Source organism: Acomys minous (assembly GCF_964271855.1).
Source record: "Acomys minous genome assembly, chromosome: 16".
Classification (NCBI taxonomy): domain Eukaryota; kingdom Metazoa; phylum Chordata; class Mammalia; order Rodentia; family Muridae; genus Acomys; species Acomys minous.
This window is the reverse complement of record NC_140498.1, coordinates 78,645,708-78,666,234: the sequence shown is the minus strand read 5'-3', so window position 1 is coordinate 78,666,234 and position 20,527 is coordinate 78,645,708. Positions and strand designations below refer to the sequence as shown.

The 20,527-nt window shown below is 46.0% G+C and overlaps 1 protein-coding gene and 1 long non-coding RNA gene across 6 annotated transcripts in view; one reads left to right on the top strand and one right to left on the bottom strand.

Moving 5' to 3' along the window:
• Positions 1 to 20,527, top strand: part of CALN1 (calneuron 1) — a 516,312-nt gene that overhangs the window by 303,129 nt on the left and 192,656 nt on the right. The gene's annotated exons all lie outside the window — the stretch shown is intronic.
• Positions 7,118 to 19,988, bottom strand: LOC311586515. Of its 2 annotated transcripts, none has more exons than XR_014775549.1 (3): positions 19,641 to 19,988; positions 19,207 to 19,499; positions 7,118 to 7,606 (listed from the first exon to the last, which is right to left on the bottom strand). It is a non-coding gene; the product is annotated as an uncharacterized lncRNA (long non-coding RNA). The 2 variants fall into 2 exon arrangements; XR_014775550.1 differs by lacking the exon at positions 7,118 to 7,606 and adding an exon at positions 11,479 to 12,198.

The window sequence follows — 20,527 nt, the reverse complement described above, 5'->3', positions numbered from 1 at the left end:
TTATTTATTTATTATTATGTATACAGTGCTCTGCCTGCATGTACACCCGCATGCCAGAAGAGGGCATCAGATCACATTATAGATGGTTGTGAACCACCGTGTAGTTGCTGGGAATTGAACTCAGGACCTCTGGAAGAATAGTCAGTGCCCTTAACCTCTGAGCTATCTCTCCAGTCCCAGATGGAGTTTTTTTTTTTTCAGATGGAGTTTTAAAATTACTTTTGATTTGCTGTTACCTGAAATCACTGGTTTAGAACTGTTCTGGTTAGTTCTGTCAACAGGATACAACTTACAATTTGTGGGAAGAGGGTCTTAATGGGGGAAATCGCCTACATCAGATTGGCCCCCGGGCGTGTCTCTGGGGAACTGTCTTGATTATTAGTTTGTGTGGGAAGACCCAGCCCATTACAGGCGGCAGCATTCCATAGGAAAGGGAACTTAGGGTGTGAAGGAAGCCCGCTTTGAGATGCTCGCTCTTTGCTCTTGGCTGTAGGCATCACATGTCCAGCTTCCTGTTCTTGAAAATGATGGACCATAACCTGGAACCGTAAACAAAAATACGCCCTTTCTTTCTCTAGATTGCTTTTTTTTATCAGGGTGTTTGCTGAAGTAATAAAGTCAAAACTAGAGCAAGGACCCACAGGCACAGAGGGCTCATGTGTAGGAGCAGGAAAAGCGCAAGAAAGGAATGCCTCTGTCGTCACTTCATCATCCGAGAAACAGTACACCAGGCAGGGTCCCAGAGGAAGCCTTCAATTAAGCTAACGCTCATGATGTCTCTCGAGAGGTGACTAAGAATGAATCACTTCGGCCATGAAAGGGTTGGCCCTTCCAAACAGCCCAGCCATCTCGCTCCTGGGTTCCACATCCAAAGGAACCAAAGTCAACATGCCAAAGTCACCCACGCTGTCACCACACTAGTCATCGTAGCTGTGGCCCTTCAGAGAGATGTCTTGGATGATGGTTTCCCTGTGGTTGGCAAGTGGTGGCTAGCAACGTTCTTTTGCTTCTTTGAACAGGGTAATGTTTATTTCCCCAAGGGCAGCCATCTTTGTTTCAAAAGTGCACTGTTCATTTTTAAATTTTTTTTTAAAAGAAAAATTTTCCTAATCCATGCTGTCCCACTACCCTGGGATTTATATCAAAGCCCAAAGATTGGCTGTGTGATATGAGCTTTCAATTTCTCTAGGGCTGTGTTTTCCTCTTGTGGTTTAGAATGTGCGCTTGGTTGCTTTCTAGATCATTCTCAGGAATGTGACCACTAGTGGAAACGCTTCCCATAGCTTGACCCGTGTCTCTCTTATCTTTGGTTTACTGTTGGCATTTGTAGGTCTATATTTCTGTGGGTAACCTTCTGGGAAATTAGCACAGATGTCTAGCTTGACTCCAAGCCAGTGCTCATGTTTAGCTGATGGCTATTTGGAAAATTCCCAGTGTGAGTCTGTGTGGAATAATAGAAACAAATTTTAAAAAAAACCACTGGACTTTTAAGATAAATGGTGATGCACATGGCTCTGTCTTGTGTGTGTGTGTGTGTGTGTGTGTGTGTGTGTGTGTGTGTGCAATATATATATTGGGACTCCTGGCCAGCGAGCATAGACCACTTGGAGAACTACAAGCCAGTTGAGAGACTCTGTCTCAGAAAAAGAAGGTGAGCAGCATGCGAGGAATGACACTTGAGGTCTCTGTCTGTCTGTCTGTCTGTCTGTCTGTCTCTGTCTCTGTCTCTGTCTCTGTCCTGTCTCTGTCTCTCTATCTCTGTCTCTGTCTCACATACTCACACATATACAAACACATACACACACAATCACACATACACATACACACACATACATGATGATGGTGATGATGATGATGGTGGTGGTGGTGATGTTAAATAATACAATGCAGATTATGGCATGCCTGCCTTGTGGAATTGCTGGGAGTGTGCATAGCACTTAGAATATTTCCTTGTTCCCAATGTCCAGTGCAGTAATAACCAGGACGGCCATGGTGGCTAGAGGACCTGCTGTCATCGCTGTCAGGATCATTGCTATAAGCCCTCCTGCTGTAGAGTTTGTGCTGTCATCTGTCGTCTTAGCAGGTCACCCCGGGCTCCACTCACCTGCCCCGGCCTCTACCCATCCCGGACGCTGACTCTGCCTGCTGCTCTCCCACTCCAAAGCACTCTGCCCCCGGTGCCAACTGGATCCCAGGAGTGACACCTGCTCCCTTCCCCATCTGTCATGCCCTCATGGTCACCTTCTCATACCCGAGTACACCTGTCCAACCTTGTAAAAGATGAAGGATGGGGACCATAGACTCTTTGTCCTTGGAGACGTAGGAAAAACAGACCAGCCGACATTCCGAAAGACTTAAACATTTATCTACCCCAAGGCAAGAAATGGAACCGGAGGCTCCTTCAAGGTCATTGTCTGCTTAGAAATATTTCAAAGACTCTACATCTCCCTCTGGACAGAGTGCAAATTACAAAGCCCTTTGTGATCTGTCTTGTGTTCAGCTGGCCCCGCACACTTCCAACACTTCTCAGCCCTCCAGCCCATCTTCTCACACCTGCCCATTTCCCCACATCTCTCACCTTCTCCTGTTGTCCCTCCTGGAGCCTATTGCCTCTCTCTGTCCTTGGCTCAGTAGCAAGCAGCTCGTCAGGCCCACCCTAGGGGACCTTCTCCCAAGTCTCTGCAGTGTCCTGCAGTTATATAACCACACACGGGCCACTGTTCCCAAACCAGTCATCTTTTATGTACAAAAGATGCTGAGTGACTGCAGTTTATGATGTCATCAAGGCCCAACTTTAATTCCTGCCCTTCCTGAAGACGTGTCTGGTCCGGATCAAGTCACTCCACTCTGCCCTAGATAAAGACATTGGCATATTGGGGGACACAGAGATGGCTTACCATTTAAGAGTCGTTGATCCTGTGGCAGAGGACCTGAGTTCTGTTCCTAGCACCCACAGCCACTCCAGCTCCAGGGGATCCCACACCCTCTGCTGGCCTCTGAGGACACCCATACAAACCTGTACACATACACACACACACACACACACACACACACACACACACACACACGAAAATAAATGAAAAAGTTGGCAAACTGGGACCTTTTTTCTGTCCGATAGAATTGGAAGATTAAATTTTTTTATTTTAAAATGCTTTAATTCTCTCTGTGTGCGCACATGCTCGTGAGTAAGTGCAGGTATCCACAGAAGCCAGCAAAGGGCACCAAATCCTTGGAGCTGCAGTTACAGGAGTTGTGAGACACGTGACATGGGTGCTGGGAACAGAGCCCATGTCCTCTGCTCGTTACCACTGATCCATCTTCCGGTCCCATAATTAAATATTTCAGTCATAGAGAATAACGCTGTGCAAATGAAATGAAGGCCGCGTCCTAAAACAAACCACTCATTGTGGACAAATATAAACAGCATGCAAGGCTTGTTTTAGAATTTCTAGCATCCTTAACAGTATCAGCCTGACTTTGTTTGCTTGCCTGGTCATGCGTTCTATGCCTCCCACAATGCCAAGGCTGGTTTTATATCTTCCTTAGCCATGTGTTTGTGTTTTTACTGTGCATATATGGACTGTAAACAGCGATGTGTTTGACTGATAGGAACAGAAGCTTCAACTGAAAGTGGTACCCACAGCCTCAGCATCCCTCACAGAGTATACTGACAAAGTTCCGTTCTACTTTTAATTGATATAGTTGAGATAGACATGTTGATGTACACCAGTTATCCTGGCACTCAGAGGAGTTGAGGCAGGAGGTACACGGGTTAAAGGATTGCCTGGGATACAGTGTGGGGCTGGGAATAAAGCTCAAAAGTAGATTGCTTGTCTAAAATCCTCTACTGAGGAGCTAGGGGCATGGCTCAGAGAGAGAGAGAGAGAGAGAGAGAGAGAGAGAGAGAGAGAGAGAGAGAGAGAGAGAGAGAGACCACCTGGGTAGCTAGCTTATATGAGACTCCTGGAATTCAATCCCTGGTATGGAAAAATGACTTTTACAGTTTATTTACATTAACAGTGTTGATCTAGATTATTCTAGATGCTTCAAAATGCAGGTATGTCTGTGTATCCATGGGGAATTGGTCTCAAGATCCTTGTGGATACTAAAATCCCTAGACACACCGGCCCCCTTATATAGAGTGTAGTTTTTGTGCAGAACTTCCGCTAACACCTTGTGTGTTTAGAATCATCTCCAGGTGACATACATGACCTTGTACCATGTAAATAGTTTATACTGTATTGTTTACAAAACCTCGAGGAGAAAATAAGTTGTACACATTGAGTATAGGTGCAATTTTGCTTTTCTTTTTTGAGACACGGTCTGGCTGTGCAGAGGCTAGTCTGGAACGCTCTGTATAGCCCAGGCTAGCCTGGAACTCTCTGTGTAGCCTAATCTAACCCGGAATTCATTATGCATCTCAGTCTAACCTGGAACTTACTATGTATCTCAGGCTGGTCTGAGACTCACTGCAATCCTCCAGTCTCACCCTACTCATTGCTGGAATTAGAGGCATGCACCACTGCTCCCAGCTTTTGAGACAGGCTTCCACTATCTAGAGGCATCACAGTGCTTCTCCCATAGTTTCCTAAGTGCTGGAGTGAAGGATGTATGCTACCACCTCCAAATTAGATGCTACTCAAAAGAAAACAAAACCAAACCCCAAATCGCCTTCTATCGATGGTTTGACTTCATGGAGGAAGAGTCCACAGATGGAGGGGTAAGTGGCCTTCCTTGTGCTGCCATTGATATACCCAGTCTTGGGCTACTAATCGTGCAATATTGTTCCCAAGCATTCACTACTACAGATGGTACTGTAGTTAAAATCTTTTGATGTGCTCCTCCGTGAGCTCCTGTTGGTGCATGTATGGGAGTGGAATTATTGCATTGTGGAATGTGGGCACTTTCACTTCCATTAAGAACTGATGATTCAGAGCTGGGCAGAGGTCTTGCCTAGCATTCACGAAGTCCTCAGTTCCATCCACTGCACCGTAGAAAACTGAGCACGATGTGCAAGCCTGTAATCCAATGCTCAGGGTGTGGAGGCAGAGCAACAGGGCTCAAGCTAGCCTGGCATACAGGAGACAATGTTTCCAAGGGGAGAGAAAAAAAGCAAACAAAGAATTGCCTAATGGTTTACTTTTTTATTTTGTTCCTCTCTCCCTCCTTCACATCTTTGCTTCCTCTCCTTGCCAGCTTCTTCTTCCATAACCAAGGCTGGCTTTGAACTCTTGGTGATCTTACTGCCTCACTATATAGAGTTCTGGGATCACAATTGTATACCGCCTTGTCCGGCACCAAAATTACTTTCAAAACTGTTATTTCCATTTGATGTTTCATCAGTGCCTGAGCTTTCTGTGCTCCCATTTAACCTGTGTCATTGGCACCTGTTCCTTGGCCAAATTCTGATAGTCAGTGTTGTGGTATTTCATGTTTGTTTTGTTTCCATTTCTTTTGCCTTTTCTCTTGGAGTGTGGACAATTCCCAACCACCACCAAGCTTATTGTCCTATTCGTTCCTCCTCCCTCTCTCCCTCCCTCCCTCCCTTTTCTCTCTCCCTCCCTTCTCTCTCTCTCTCTCTCTCTCTCTCTCTCTCTCTCTCTCTCTCTCTCTCTCTCTCTCTCCCTGTTTCCCTTGAGTTTTGCTTGTTGTTGCCAAGTTTTTAATTTGCTGGTGTGTCTGTCTCTTATTGATTTGTTTTTGACTCACTCTTGTCCTCCTGCCCCTGGGTGACTCAGTGTTCCTGAGCCACAGCAAAGGTGGAATATTCTAGCTGCAGCCTGCCTAGATTGCTGCCAACTCATTACGTCCCCAGGAGAAAGAGGCCTTTCTTATTTTCTCCGAAGCAGAGCGTAGCATGGCAGCGTTGAATAAAGTAGACGAGACCATAGGGTATACATCGGCATGGCCACGCCAGATGCCGGCAGAAATAAAGACAAGTTAACCCTCTGCATGTTACCCGAGGTCTGCCCCTTGGCTGTGGCTTGGCTATGATTCCAGTGTGTCCCAAGATACATGTATTGGAATTTTGGTGCTTGGTGAGCAGATATTTGGAGGCAGTGAGAGGTTCAGAGGGATTAAGGTAGTTCTCATGGGACCCCTGGATTAATTCTGCTAAGGTTGCTGGGAAAGGGATAAAACCCATCTCCTTGGTCACTTTTACTTTCTGTCTTAAATTCGTCGTCATCGTCATCATCATCATCATCGTCATCATCATCATCGTGTGTGTGTGTGTGTGTGTGTGTATGTGTGTGTGTGTGTGTGTGTGTGTACACATGCATAGTTATTTGAGTGCTATAGAAAACATGTCGAGGTCAGAGGACAACTTGATTCTTTCCTTCCGCCATAGAGGTCAGGCTTTTCCCACTGGGCCACCTCATCCTGCTTGCTGTTATGGGATGTTGTCCTCCCCTTTTTCCCCCATTTCTTCTTCTTCTTCTTCCTCCTCCTTTTCTCTCTCCTCCACTTATTTTTTGCTTCTTGTTTAGAGACATGATATCACTATGCATCACAGGCTGGTCTTAGACTTGGAATCCTCCTGCCTCAGCTGCCCAAGTGCAGGAGTTACCAGGGTATTACCAACTCCAACTAATAGTATCCTTACTTTGTGCATTCTGCTGGTCATTGAAAAGACTCCCATTGTCTGTCTGTCGAATAGATGTGATACACCCTCCTCCCGCCCTGACTTTTTTCTTCTATAAAGTGTGCTTCTCTTATTTTAGAGGTTATTCTTATGTTTAAAGTACATATTTTTGGGGATATAACTTGTGTTAGAATGCCTGCCTAGAATCCCCCAGTGAGGGGCTGGGAATGTGCCTAAGTGGTGAAGCATATGCCTGACATGTGCAAGGCTGCTGTGGCGTTTAAAACTTAGCACCATCACATCCATCCACCTACTGATCTATCCATCCATCCATCCATCCATCCATCCATCCTCTCTCTCTCTCTCTCTCTCTCTCTCTCTCTCTCTCTCTCTCTTTCTCTCTCTCTCTCTCCACAATGTGCACACACCTATATGTACTTTAGCTTGTTTGAAATGAAGTTCAGAGCCACTCTGCATATTCAGCATGGCCCTCACATTCTTGATTGTGGCTGTTGGCCTTGTCCGTGGCCCTGATGGTGTCGTAGGCAGGTTGGGCTAGGATAAGGCCTCTCTGTTCCCTCTGTCTTACTGTGATCATCCAAGGCCTGGGGAGAAAGTGCTGTGGTACATGTTTTCGGGCCACACACCCAGTCTCCTCATTCCACACCGGGTCACGTTAAGGCTTCTTCTCCAGGAGGGAGCACATCCTTGTTTGTGTTTCTGTATCTGCAATCAGATAACCCTCAGTCTTGAGCAGTTTTTTTGCATTGCATTTCAGGTCCATTTTTGGCCTCAAGACATAGTCCATCTGTTCATTGCTGGACTAAGCCTTTGCTTTGTCCCTGTTTCTGTTGGAATGAGGTAGGATCGGTACTCTACACACCGTCCTAGTGGTTGGTGCACTGCTGAGGATCGGTACTCTACTCACTGTCCTAGTGGTTGGTGCATTGCTGCAACTCTGTGAGTCCTTTGGAAGTAAACAAAACAAAACATTTCTTTCACTTAGCTGTCTTTAGGAGCATCCTATAAAAGAGTTACAAAAATTATGATGCGGGAGGCAGAAAGATAACTCAATGTTCAAGAGCACATGTTATCACTAGGGTCTTGCAGAGGACCCTATGTGGTTTCTCAGCACCCATATCAAGTTGCTCCCATGGGCTTGCTACTCCAGCTCTCCAGGGCACTCACACACATGTAGCATGCATGCATAGACATCATTTTAGAAAGTAATAGAAGAACTACGATGAGCTTAAGATGCCTCACCCCATGCACCCTTCACAGTATCGTGGATGCTCTTACAGTGTGATCATTTTAAGTGTTTCCCTGAGCCCAACTTCGCATAGGCGCTCACCAGGCAAACACAGTCCCAGCCCGTGACTGTCTATGCTGGTGGGGGAGGCATAGGGCAGGAGACTGAGGCAGCTGGTCACATGGCAACCACAGTCAGGAAGCAGAAAGAGATGGCCGCTGGTGCTCAGTGAACTTGTTTTCATTCAGCCTGGACCCCGGAGGCAGATGAAAGACATTAAGAGAAATGCCTGATGGGTTTAAAAAACAAATGAAGGAAACTACTGGCATAATGTCGTAGTTTTCATTTCTGATGCTGTGATTAAATACCCCAACAAAAAGTAACTTGGGGCAGAAAAGGATTTATTTAGCTCACAGTCCCAGGCTATGGTTCCTCACAGCAGGGCATCGAGGCAGGAGCTTGCTGCAGGTGGTCACATCACATTCTTAGCCCAGAGGAGAGAAAAATGAGCGCATTGCTTGCTTATGTTCAGTTCAGTTTCTCCTCAGTTCAGGGCTCCCTTCCTAAGGAATGGAGCTCACTCTTTCCACATTGGTTAACGTAGCTAAGACAGTCTTCCACATACATGCCACAGGCCAACCCAGTGCCAACAGCCCCTAATGGAGAAGCATGCACACACACACACACACACACACACACACACACACACACACACTCACATACATACACACACACACTCACATACTCATACACTCACACACACACATACACATACCCACATACTCAAGCACACTCACATACTCAAACACACACCCATACAATACATACCCACATACATATTCACACACACTCATACACACTCAAACACACTCACATACTCACACACACTCTCACACACTCACACACATACTCACACACATATACACACTCACACATATATACACTCACACATTCACACACTCATACACATACACACACTCACACACGCTCTCACACACACATACACACACACTCGCACACATACCGTACTTGCCCCCCTCACTTCCTTAAGGAAAAGGAAGCTGTTATACCAAGGGACAGGTGTGCTGGGCTGATTAGGTGTTCGGTCCCCAGCACTGGGATTTTAAGTGCAGGTCACCATGCCTGGCTTTTATGCGGGTGTTACTGTTGGAACTCACGCTTGTACAGCGAGCGCTTTGTTGACTGAGCTGTCTCTCTCTAAGCCTACGTTTAAACTTTATCTGCCTCATTTTATTTTGTTAAATATTTTTAATTAAAAACACTTATTTTTGCCTGGCAGTGATGGCGTGCGCCTTTAATCCCAACGTTCAGGAGGTAAAGGAAGGCAGATCTCTGAGTTTAAGGCCAGCCCAGTCTATAGAGTGAGTTCCTGGACAGCCAGGGCTACACAGGGAGACCCTGCCTCGAAAAACCAAAAACTACAATCAATCAAACAAACAAACAAACAAACAACTCCTCTACCCACAAGAACAACAAAGCAGGCAACCAACCAAACAAAATCATTTACTTTTAAACTTAAAAATCATACTTTATGTTATGAAAAGCAATACAATCTACATATTAAACAATGCTATAATAGCATGACCCAATATAGTCTTAAGCAGAAGGAAAAAGGGAAAGGTTCATGTTGTAAAACCCCTTCCCCCCCCCCAACATTTAAAAGAAAAATCACTTGTTCTAAGTGGGTCAATCGGATGCATTTAAACTGTATGCTGAATACAGTCTCCACCAACGAGAGCAGCTAATGTCAGATCCGTTGCGTAAGAAGGAACATGGCTTCCGTGCCTCTGTGGTGGAGCCTGCCTCCACCCCTGCTTGCTTGGAGCAGGTTCACCCAGAGGGAAACATCTGCACACGCCCAACACTCCTTCTGAAGGGAGGAAATCAAGCCATTGACTAATTTGGGTCTGATCAAAGTGGCATCCGGCTGGGTGGGCCTTGGTGACCAATGCATAAGTCCTGCTATGAGCTTCTGGCTACAGCACGGGGCTTTGTTTCCCAGACAGAAGGATAACAGGAACGGAGGGGAGAGTCTCTCTCAGGAGGCTTTGGCCCAGTTTTGAGAACCACTACCTACACGGAGCCAGTACTGGTTCCCAACCCTACGGCTGGCCAAGCTGAGCAGGATTGCAGTGATCCAGGAGTGAGGGATCATGCAGCACCAAGAGTAGAGCTGAGCATCAAGTAGTGAGCAACTTGCCCCTCAAACTTGCCCAGATGTATCATGTCCACCCACCCAAATCTCAAAGTATCATAATTGCCCACCATATTCTTCTGTGAGCCTCTGTTGAGGCTTTTTTTTTTTTTTGTCTTCTTCTTCTATGGTGCAAGGGATTGAACCCCATGTCTCATGCATGGTAGGTGGGTGCTGTACCACTGAGCCACACCCCCAGGCCCTCATTGGAGGATTCTAGGCAGGTGCTTTACCACTGAGCCACACCCCCAGGCCCTCATTGGAGGACTCTAGGCAGGTGCTTTACCACTGAGCCACACCCCAGCCCCTCACTGGGGGATTCTAGGCAGATGCTTTACCACTGAGCCACACCCCCAGGCCCTCATTGGAGGACTCTAGGCAGGTGCTTTACCACTGAGCCAGCCCCTCACTGGGGGATTCTAGGCAGATGCTTTACCACTGAGCCACACCCCCAGCCCCTCACTGGGGGATTCTAGGCAGATGCTCTACCACTGAGCCACACCCCAGCCCCTCACTGGGGGATTCTAGGCAGGTGCTCTACCACTGAGCCACACTCCAGCCCCTCACTGGGGGATTCTAGGCAGATGCTTTACCACTGGGCCACATCCCAGCCCCTAACTGGGGGATTCTAGGCAAAACTTCCGCCTTTGAGCCTCCAGCCCAGTATCTCTCTCTTTATTACATGGATGATTCAAATTAATAAAGCTTATTTTGTTTACTGTGTATTCAGTTGAACTGCATCAGTTCAGACCATTTAGGGAAGGCCAGCTTGCATGATTTAGATAAATCTCATTATTGAGGCAATTTCCAAGACATGGACTTTATTACAGCATTGCTCTACAGCTTTGAGCATCTAAAGTAATTGGAACTAAGTGCTACTTTAAAAAAAAAGTGTTTGTACGTGGAAGCACTGAGACACATTGGTAATTACCGTGCTTTTACACCCTTAATTAAATTGCCAAAGTCTTTGGCAGTCGTCTTTGTTTCTTTAGTTACTTAAGCATTGCTGTGTCATTTTATTTACTCTGTTTGTTTGCCCTGGCTTCTCTGTCTCGGTGATAATGAACATAAAGTCTTAGGGCCCTAGACACATCCACTAATTATAAATTTTAATTTTGCTAAAATAACATTCTAAGGTTTATTTTTATTATTAGAAGTTGCATATGTGTGTTTATGTATGCATGTGTGTATGTGTATGCGCACACGTGTGTGTGTGTGTGTGTGTGTGTGTGTATTAGTATAGGAGTGAAGTGCCTACTGTGGCCAGAAGAGGGCGTTAGATCCCCTGGGGTTGGAGTTGCAGGTGGATGGAAGCTGTTGGTTGTGGGTGCTAGGAACTAAACTCAAGTCCTCTAGAAAAACTATATGCACTCACAACCTCTGAGTCATCTTTCTTGCCCAGCTTTGCCCCAGGATTCTAAATGAGTTGTTTATAACGACATCTTTGGTTTGGCAAGTGTACATCTTGAGCAAGGAGCAGACGCCTTTCTCTCCTCAACAGCAGACCTAATTATAGTAGCTTTCAGGCCTGAATCTACCGACTTAGTCGTTTATTGTGTGAACAGACTTCTACTTATCCCATATAGGGAACCATCGACAGACCAAAGCAAGGACCACTGAAATCCCACTTGGCGAATCAATGAGTGTTACTGGGGTAATTTACCGACATATAGATAAGGGGTTGCTTATAGGACCAGAACTGATTCAACGACAGCCAAATCATTAAAAGCCCACCCCAGCACAGGTGAGGGCTCATGAAAGCTAGGACTCCAGAAGACACCGCACAGCTTCCTGGCAGCTCAACAGGTTGTAGTGTCTCTTGCAGGCAGTTTGTCTGAGAGTGTCTCTCGGCAGTCCTAACAGCTTACATATATGCCTGGGGAGGGAGAAGGCTAGCTAGTTTCAGGGACTTCCTGAAGCTATTGAGTTGTTTACTTCCTGAGCTTAAGGAGCTTTCCTGGAGGGTGGGATGTTTCGCCTTCCCTTGGACCATCCCGTTGTTTCACCTCCCTGTAGAAATCTTGTGTCTTAAGAGCTTTTCTCGTAGGACATCTTCTCGAGTCGGCTTCCCTTTAATATCCTGTGTCTTAAGCTTCTCTCCAAGGTAGATGGTTTTATCTCAGGAGACAGTGCTATTCAACATCGCTGTATCTATGATGTAAACAACAGAGAACACTGACGGCGGGGAACAGTTCTCGGAAAGTGCGTCTGTTAAGCACATATTTTGAAAATATATTTTATTTACTTTAATTTCTTTATTGTGTATGTGCATATATGTGTGAGTGTATGCGTGTGTGTGTGTGTGTGTGCACATGAATGCGTGTATGCGTGTGTGTGTGCACATGAATGCGTGTGTGTGTGTGTGTGTGTGTGTGTGCACATGAATGTGTGTGTGTGTGTGTGTGTGTGTGTGTGTGTGTGTTGGGGATGGTGGTTCATGCTTCTGTAAGGGAGCCGGGAGTCACCTGCGATGGGTGTCTCCAATGTGGGATTGCCTAGTTCAGATTGGTCTCGGAGCATGTCTATGAGGAGTTGTCTTAACTATTAATTGATGCTGGAGGGCCCAGTGCATGGTGGGCAGCATCATCCATTCTCTGGTTAGCTTGCCCTGGCCTATATAAGAATGGTCCTAAGGTTAGCTGCGGTGGTGCCGGCCTTTAATCCCAGCACTGAGGAGGCTGAGACAGATGGATTGCTCTGAGTTTGACGCCAGCTAGTGCTACATAGTGAGAACCCTTCTCAAAAATAAAAAATAAAAAATAAATAATAAAAAGTGCTAGCTGCTAGCTGAGCATGAACTAGGTACCTAAAAAGCAAGCACCATTCTCCCACGGCTGGCTTCAAGTTCCTGTCCTGACCTCCTCCTCCTCGGTGACTGCCCTTTCGCCTGGAAGTGTAAGCCAAATAAAACTTTCCTCCTCCAAGTTGCTTTTGGCCATTGCTTTTGTCAGAGTAACAGAATAAAGCTAGAACACTGTTTCAAACAGAAGTTACGCAGTACACAGAAGCATGACATACATGCATGACCTCTAGCCTCCACTTACGCACACATGCACACATACATACACACATCCGTACAGTTGGCTCCTACATTCATGACCTCTCTCCTTTCCCCTATTTCCCTCCCTCCCTCCCCACTCCCTCCCTTCTCTTCCCTGCCCCCCGCCTCCCTCCATCTCTCTCTCACAGAAGGTGCTTAGAGATCTTCCGGTGCCCACATCCTTTGATAAGCCTATAAATCACTTGTTCCTGGTCACCTTGGTGACAGCTGGTTCTCCCGATTGCTATACCAGAATCAAATTAAGAGAGTCAGAATGCCTGTCAGTCACTGCCGAGCACGCATGTGAGGGAGGTGCAAAGTCAAAAGCTATTCAACACGGAGTAACTCATTAGAATTCATTAATTTCACTAAGTTGGAAATGGATGCCTCCCTCCCCGTGGGCCCTTGATCTCATGTGACAATCTTGTCTGATGTCATTTATCAAAATACTAGCCAAGAAGTAGATAGATGCAGCACCCCGGACCAGCTTATCACAGTTTGTTTGTGCATGTGCACTTGTGTGCACGTGCATGTGGAGGCCGTAGGACAGCACCCGGGGCACCATTTCTCGGGTGCTCTCCATCTTGTTTTTTGAGACAGGGCCTCTCGCTGGTTTGGAACTTAACCTACCGGGCTAGGCCAGCTGGCCAGTGAGCCTCCCTGCTCCCGCCTCCCAAGCACTGCAGTTAGAAGCATGCCACGGTGCCAGACATTTTTACTCGAGTTTTGGGGATTGCACTCGGGTCCTCATGTTTGCAAGTCAAACACTGTATCAACTGAATCGCCTGCCCAGCCCTTGATGAGTCACGTCGTCTGGGATGCTTAAACAAGGTAGAATTGCGGTCATTAGGTTTTTGTTTGTGTAGCCCTCAGCTAAAGGGTTTGGTGTGATGCAAAGACTCAGATATCCCTAGGCCCGTATATTTGGAATGCATTCAGTGTGTGTTTGCTGGATCCATCTGTGAGCATTAAATTTGTATTTCTCCTTTTGTGAGCGGATGAACTTGGGCAAATGGTATGAGCTCCCGGAACCTTCTTATCATCCGGCGTGCAATTGGGGAGAATAGAATGGCCCTGGTGATCGGGCTTCTTGTGGGGACAAAATGGGGCATAATAGCTGGTCCTGAGCATGTGACACATGCTCAGTAAACATATTTTGGCTCTAAGTAGTTCTCAAGTGCCCCTTAAAATACTCATGTACAGTAGAACATCCTGTCTTTATTTCTTTAATTTGTTTTCCTATTCCATTTTTTATGTGTATGTAGTGTGCATGCTTGGTATGCATATTTTTACACGGTATGTGGTTTCTTGTGTGGGTGTATGTGCACACGTTTGAGTGCCTGAGTGCATGTGTGTGTGTGTGGTGTGGTGTGTGTGTGTGTGTGTGTGTGTGTGTGTGTGTGTGTGTGTGTGTGCTGCAGTGTAGGCTCAAGGTCAGGAATTATACTCAGTTACTTTCCCACCTTATTCACTGAGACAGGATCTTTCAGTCAGGCCCCAGAGCTCGTCAATATGGCTAGTTTTGATGGCTAGCTTTCTCTAGGGATCCCCTGGCTCTGCCTCCTGGGGCTTGAAGTACTGACCATCGTGTCCACCCAGTATCGACATAGTTTTCTGGAGCTCTGAACCCTGTCTTCACGCTCAAACTGAGAGCACTAACCACTGAGCCACCCGTTCCTCTGTACTGTTTACTCTTTTCCTTTGCTCCGGTTCTAGTGAGGTTATCATACTTAGGATATCTGGGTCAATGTCTTGGTGGCTAACAAAGTCTGAGGCCCTTTTGTTCACATCCTCAGCCTAGAGACCTTGTGTATGTCTGCAACCCCCACACTGTGCAGTAGAGGCGGGAAGAGGCTGAGGGGTTGCTAGGTTCCCTTTCTAGCCAAAAATGACAAGAGAGTCTGTCTCAGAAAATTAGGCAGAGTGCTTGTGAGGTGGCTCAGTGCATAAAAGCAGTTGCCTCAAAACACAAGACAAAGCTGTATTTGATCCCTGGAACCCACGGTGGATGGGGAAACTGAGTCCTGGAAGTTGTCCTTCAACCTCCACATCTGCACCATTGCACCTGTGTGCCCTCACTCAAACACACAGATCATGCACACAAAAATAACACTAAGTAATGATAAAATGATAAGAGGAAGGTGTTCTTATATCAATCTCTCGCCTCAACATGTGCCTACATGGTGGTGCACCAAACACACACACACACACACACACACACACACACACACACACACACTCTTTACGGCCTTGTTTGCTTGTACTGGGAATGCTGAGCAATCCCAACACAGCCTCGGCATCTCGGCATTCAAGCTGGCATGAAATTGGCTGTCAGTTTTACATAACCTATCCACTCAGTTCCCTGGTGGTGAAGGGAGTGATTTTGAAATCTCGGGTCTGGCTGCTTAACTGCGCTTTGTCAGATTGTGCACGGTGTGACTTTGTGTGCACTCATGAATAAGGAGCATTTCCTTCCGTACTCTTTATTGAAAGTGTCGTGAGCTTTATTGCCTAAGTATTAAAAGCACAAGGGCAGAGTGGGAAATCACTCGAAACTCCGTTCTGAGTATGTCCTGATGCCTGTTTATTTCCCGAAGGCAGAGAAGGGCGGCTTGTCTGCACAGGGGATGGGGCTATTTCGAAAATACAATCCCTAAAACTTGGGCTGCAATTTCGTTTCCTAAGGGTTTGATTCTAAAATGGTTGGAAGAATCTCATCTTGCTGTCTTTCCGCCGCAGTCATTCTAACATAGTGAGGACAGTAAAGTCAATAAATGTTTGTATAGTCAAAAATACGTTTGTTTGCTGTTGGAAACGTAGTCATAGATGGAAAGACCCCGGATGGTGAATTTTGACTGCGAATTTGACTGAGTCAAGAAATGCCTAAGGGGTGCTGAAACGACGGCTTGGCAACTGAGAGCACGTATTGCTTTTCTGGAGGACTCGAGTTCAATTCCCAGCACCCATCTCAGGAGGCTGAAAACTGCCTACAAGTCCACCCTAAGGGGGATCTGACTTCAGTCACCTCTGCTGGTGCCTGCATTCATGCACATGACCTACCTGCCTACCTATTTACACACACACACACACACACACACACACACACACACACACACACATACACACACACACTCCCATAATAAAAAATAATTAAAAAAAACAATCTTAAAAAAAAGAGAAATGCTTAGAGTACTATGGAGGCAGGCTGTTGGGTATGTCTGTGAGGGTGTTACTAGACAGATTTATCTGAGGAGGGAAAACCCCTTCAGTGTGGGCAGCACCATCTCTCTAAGTAGATTCTGAGCTACATAAAAGGAGAGAAGGGAAAAGGCCAGCTGGGTGCCAAAATTCTCGTTTCAGTGTGTTCCAACCTCAGTGAAAATTGTTCCAACATTGAAAATGCAACCTCGTGTTCCGGGCTCCATTCCTCCGCTGCCGTAATAGGCTGCACCCTCAAACCATGAGTTCAAATCTCCCCTTGAAGTTGTTTCCTGTTAGCTATTTGGCCACAGTGACAGGAAAAATGAGTAAAACAATAACCATAGGCCTTCAGGGTTAGACAACACAAATGTTTTATCAATATGAACTTTTGATCTTATTTTAAGTTTTATGTTTTAATGATGTGTTCGTATTTGTGTCTCTGTGTGTGTGTTTGTACATATGAGTGTAGATACCCAGGGAGGCCAGAAGGGGGCATCAGATCCCCTGGAGCTAGAGTTACAGGCAGTTGTGAGACACCTATCTCCAGCCCCATTTGAAATTTTTGTTTTCTAAGTGAAGTGTAGAGGAATGTTAATTCAGAACATGGCTGTTCTGGCAAGAGATCACATCCAAAGACCTTCTAGGTCTGTATGACCGGACTGGAATGCAAACACACCTTTAATCCAAGAGACAGAGGCAAACAGATCTGAATTCAAGGCCAGCCTGATATACAGCAAGTATCAGATCAAGAAAAGTTTAGGTCCAGGCATAGTGGTACATGCCTTTAATCCAAAATGAAGGTAAAGTTAGTTTATAGACAGAAGTACCCATGTTTGAAAGTGATGTCTAAGTGAGTGGCAGAAAAGGTGACGAATCAGAGAAGATTTGACAGAATAGGATACGCCCAACTCTCACGAGAAAAGACAGGAAAAGGAGGCTACTTAAGAGGCAGTTTTACAGAGAGAGGAGGCGGTCTTACCAGGACACCAATAGAGAGGTGGGTTGCAGAGAGAGAGAGAGAGAGAAATCTCAGGTGAAGATGGAACGAGCCAGAAAATAAGAAGAAGCCAGAAGCTTAGAGCAGATTGCTGAGTTAGTTTGGGGCCAAGCAGAGCAATTCCAGGCTGAGAGAGAAGCCAGATTAATATAAGTCAGCTGGGAGAAGAGTTTGAGCCAGAGCAGTTGAGTTGAACCAGCCAGCCCAGAGCTCAGTAAGAACAGGAAAGGGTGAGCTCATTAAGCAGTAAGTCTCAGAGGCTGAGAACAGTTCTAGGCCTAGGTTAGATTGTGCAGAGCCTAGACACTTCCAGGACTGGGCCTAGGTTATCAGAAGGAGGCAGTGAGCTCTAAGACAATTGACCCAGAAGAGCAAAACTTAACTTTTACATATGGCGCTCAACGTGGCTGGTAAGAAAACCCAACGCGATTGAAGAAGAAGGAAGCGCACAGACATTGCAGAGGCAAAGGACATCTGGCAGAAAGCCACCGAGGAGAAATTCACCCAGGATCATCTCCAGAGGGAGATTCAAGAGTTCCGCTGGATGCCCCGAGAGACTCAGGAGATCTCGGAGCAGCGGGAGCCTCGCGCCCAGAGTAAGGAGGAACGATGCAGGAGCCTCTCAGACCTTGAGTCACAGTAAGTCACCCCCAAAGACAATTTTAATTATATAGACAGACTGTTCCTGCATTAAACTTCAGGTCCCTTGAGAACAAGGGTAGGAGTTGAGGATTTAGAAACGTTGAAAAAGCCATCGCAGGACTCGTTGCAATAGTGACCACTGAAGTAAACCCTTCTCTACTGTCAGTTGCAATCTTTATTATTTTTCCTCTTAAAAAAAGGTTGAAAAAAATAACTATACAACAAGAAAATTTAGCTAGGATAATACAAAGGCTTGAGAGACAAGAGAGAGAGAGGAACTAAGAGAACAGAAGATGCTTAATTAGGAACCTATGGTATCTAATAAAATTGATGACCAAGGTAATGAGTAAGAAGCCTGCCTCGTGGGGACACGCTGCATCTCGTCAGTGCCCCATTGGAGATACATTTCCAAAAGGGCCTCACCTGATACTTGATAGGCTGCAGTTCTTAGCCTCGCTTCTAACCCAATAGGGAGAGCCCAAGTTAATTCACTCCTGTCTGCCCGACAGGCTATGAAGTATTTGAAGACAGTGGTCACATCTTCAGGATCTTTGCTCTTCTGTGAGTGTCCATGGTTTTCTGTTTCCCGGATGAAGTCTTTCTTGCTGGGGATGCTGTTTAGCTCTCATTCCTCATCAGGAGAAACAACCGCGCCCCCCCCCCAAATGAATAAAACATGCTGTATGCAGCATGGTGGCTGTCGTGAATGAATTAGCATCGTGGCTCCGTCTCTTATGATGCGTGTCAGGTGAAGGTGCTCTTGTGACTAACTTATGCTTACTTGGTGATGTATGCTACGTCTTATTGAGAGATACGTAGTCTCAGAAGAAGGCATAGATCATGTTGAGATGAGACAGTTTGTCGGAGAGAAATCAGGTCAAAGAGCAAAGAGAAGCTGCGGGTGTGGCTCAGTTGATTGATAGAGCATTTGCCTTAGCAGGAAGCCTTTCCTAGCATGGCGTATACCGGGGATGGTGGTGCTTGCCTGTAGTCCTAACACTGGGAAGGAGAATCAGGAAGATAAGGGGTTCAATGTCACCCTAAGCTACAGAGGATGCCAAGGAAATAATTAATATCCAAACTTCTTTTCAGACCACCATAGCCCAGACTTTTAAACACCCATACAAAGAGGACAGTTTATCCAAAGGCTGCAAAGAGAAGGGAACTCCAGAAACCAATAGGGGAGCGGCTCTCCAATGCTTACACTGCTGTTCTGCGGCAGCATGTAAAGGGGAAACGACTCGTTGTGGTATTTTGAGATACAATCCCCAAAACTCACCATTTTAGCAGGAAATCAAATTATCCTTGTTTGCAGAATCATCCTCAGCAGAGAAAAACCTTAAAGGCTCCACCAAAAGACCATCAGAGCTGATGGTCAAATTCCGTAAAGTATCAGGATACGAAATCAACAATGAAAAAACAAAGCCTCTGCAGGGCCGGGGAGATGGCTCACAGGGGAGGTCTTTCTGCTCTTGTAGAGGACCTGAGTCCACTTCCCAACAGCCCCATACAGCAGCTCACGTGACCACCTGTAACTCCAGCTCCAGGGGGACCTGGTACCCTCTTTGGTCTCTGTAGAAACTTGCATACAAGAGGGGGAGAGAGAGAGAAAGGGAGGGAGAGAGGGGGAAAATTATATATATGTTCTAAGAACAAACTTGGTATGGAAAAATTTCATGCAAGCAAACTCAAACTGGCCATGGTGGTACATACCTGTAATTCTAGCACTTGGTACAGTGAGGCAGGAGGATTGTGATTTTTTGAGACCAGTGTGGTCTATTCTGGGCGGTAATTTGAATGTATGTTCACCTATGTGTTTGAACACTGGGCTCCCAGCAGGTGGCGCTGTTTGGGAAGGCTGTGGATCCTTTAGGAGGTTGAGCCTTGCTGGAGGAAGTACATCATTGGGAGTGGAGCAGCTTTGATGTTTATAGCCTTGTGTCCATTCTCTGTTCTTTTTCTGCTTAAAAACTGCGGGTCAGCTAGGCTTGCGTGCTCTTGTTGCCATGTCTGTCTTCCTGGCCATGAGACCCCTGGACCTGTGGACCAAAACACACTCTTTGAACTCTAAGCCTCTTTTTGGTCAGAGTCCATAATCAGGATACAGAAAATATACTAATATATGGGTCACCCAGGGTCACAAAGTGGGATCTTGTCTCAATAAATAAATAAATAAATAAATAAATAAATAAATAAATAACCACGCCGAAGAAGGACCCATGTCTTCTCTAAGATTCCATGCTGTGCCCTTTATTTCCTTAACCCACCCCAGCTGTGTTGTGCCAGAGACAGAGCCCAGAGGGGTTGGCCACCCAGGACCCATGGCAGTGAGAGGATGGCGAGTCAGAGGTACAAGCACACCTTCAATGTTTCTTTCTCTCTGTTTAATAAGGAGAGCAAGAAGCTGGAGGATTTTTTTTTTTTTTACAACAATCCCCTTGGGGCTTCGGAACAAATGTGAACATAATCCCCTGTGTGTTTGAGGGCAGAAAAGAGATTAGGAATTACTGGCGTAGAAAGACTCCCAAGGCAGAAATGTGGCCAGCATTTTTCACAAATTGTAACTCATGTCCTAACACTGAGCACAAATAGGTTCTATT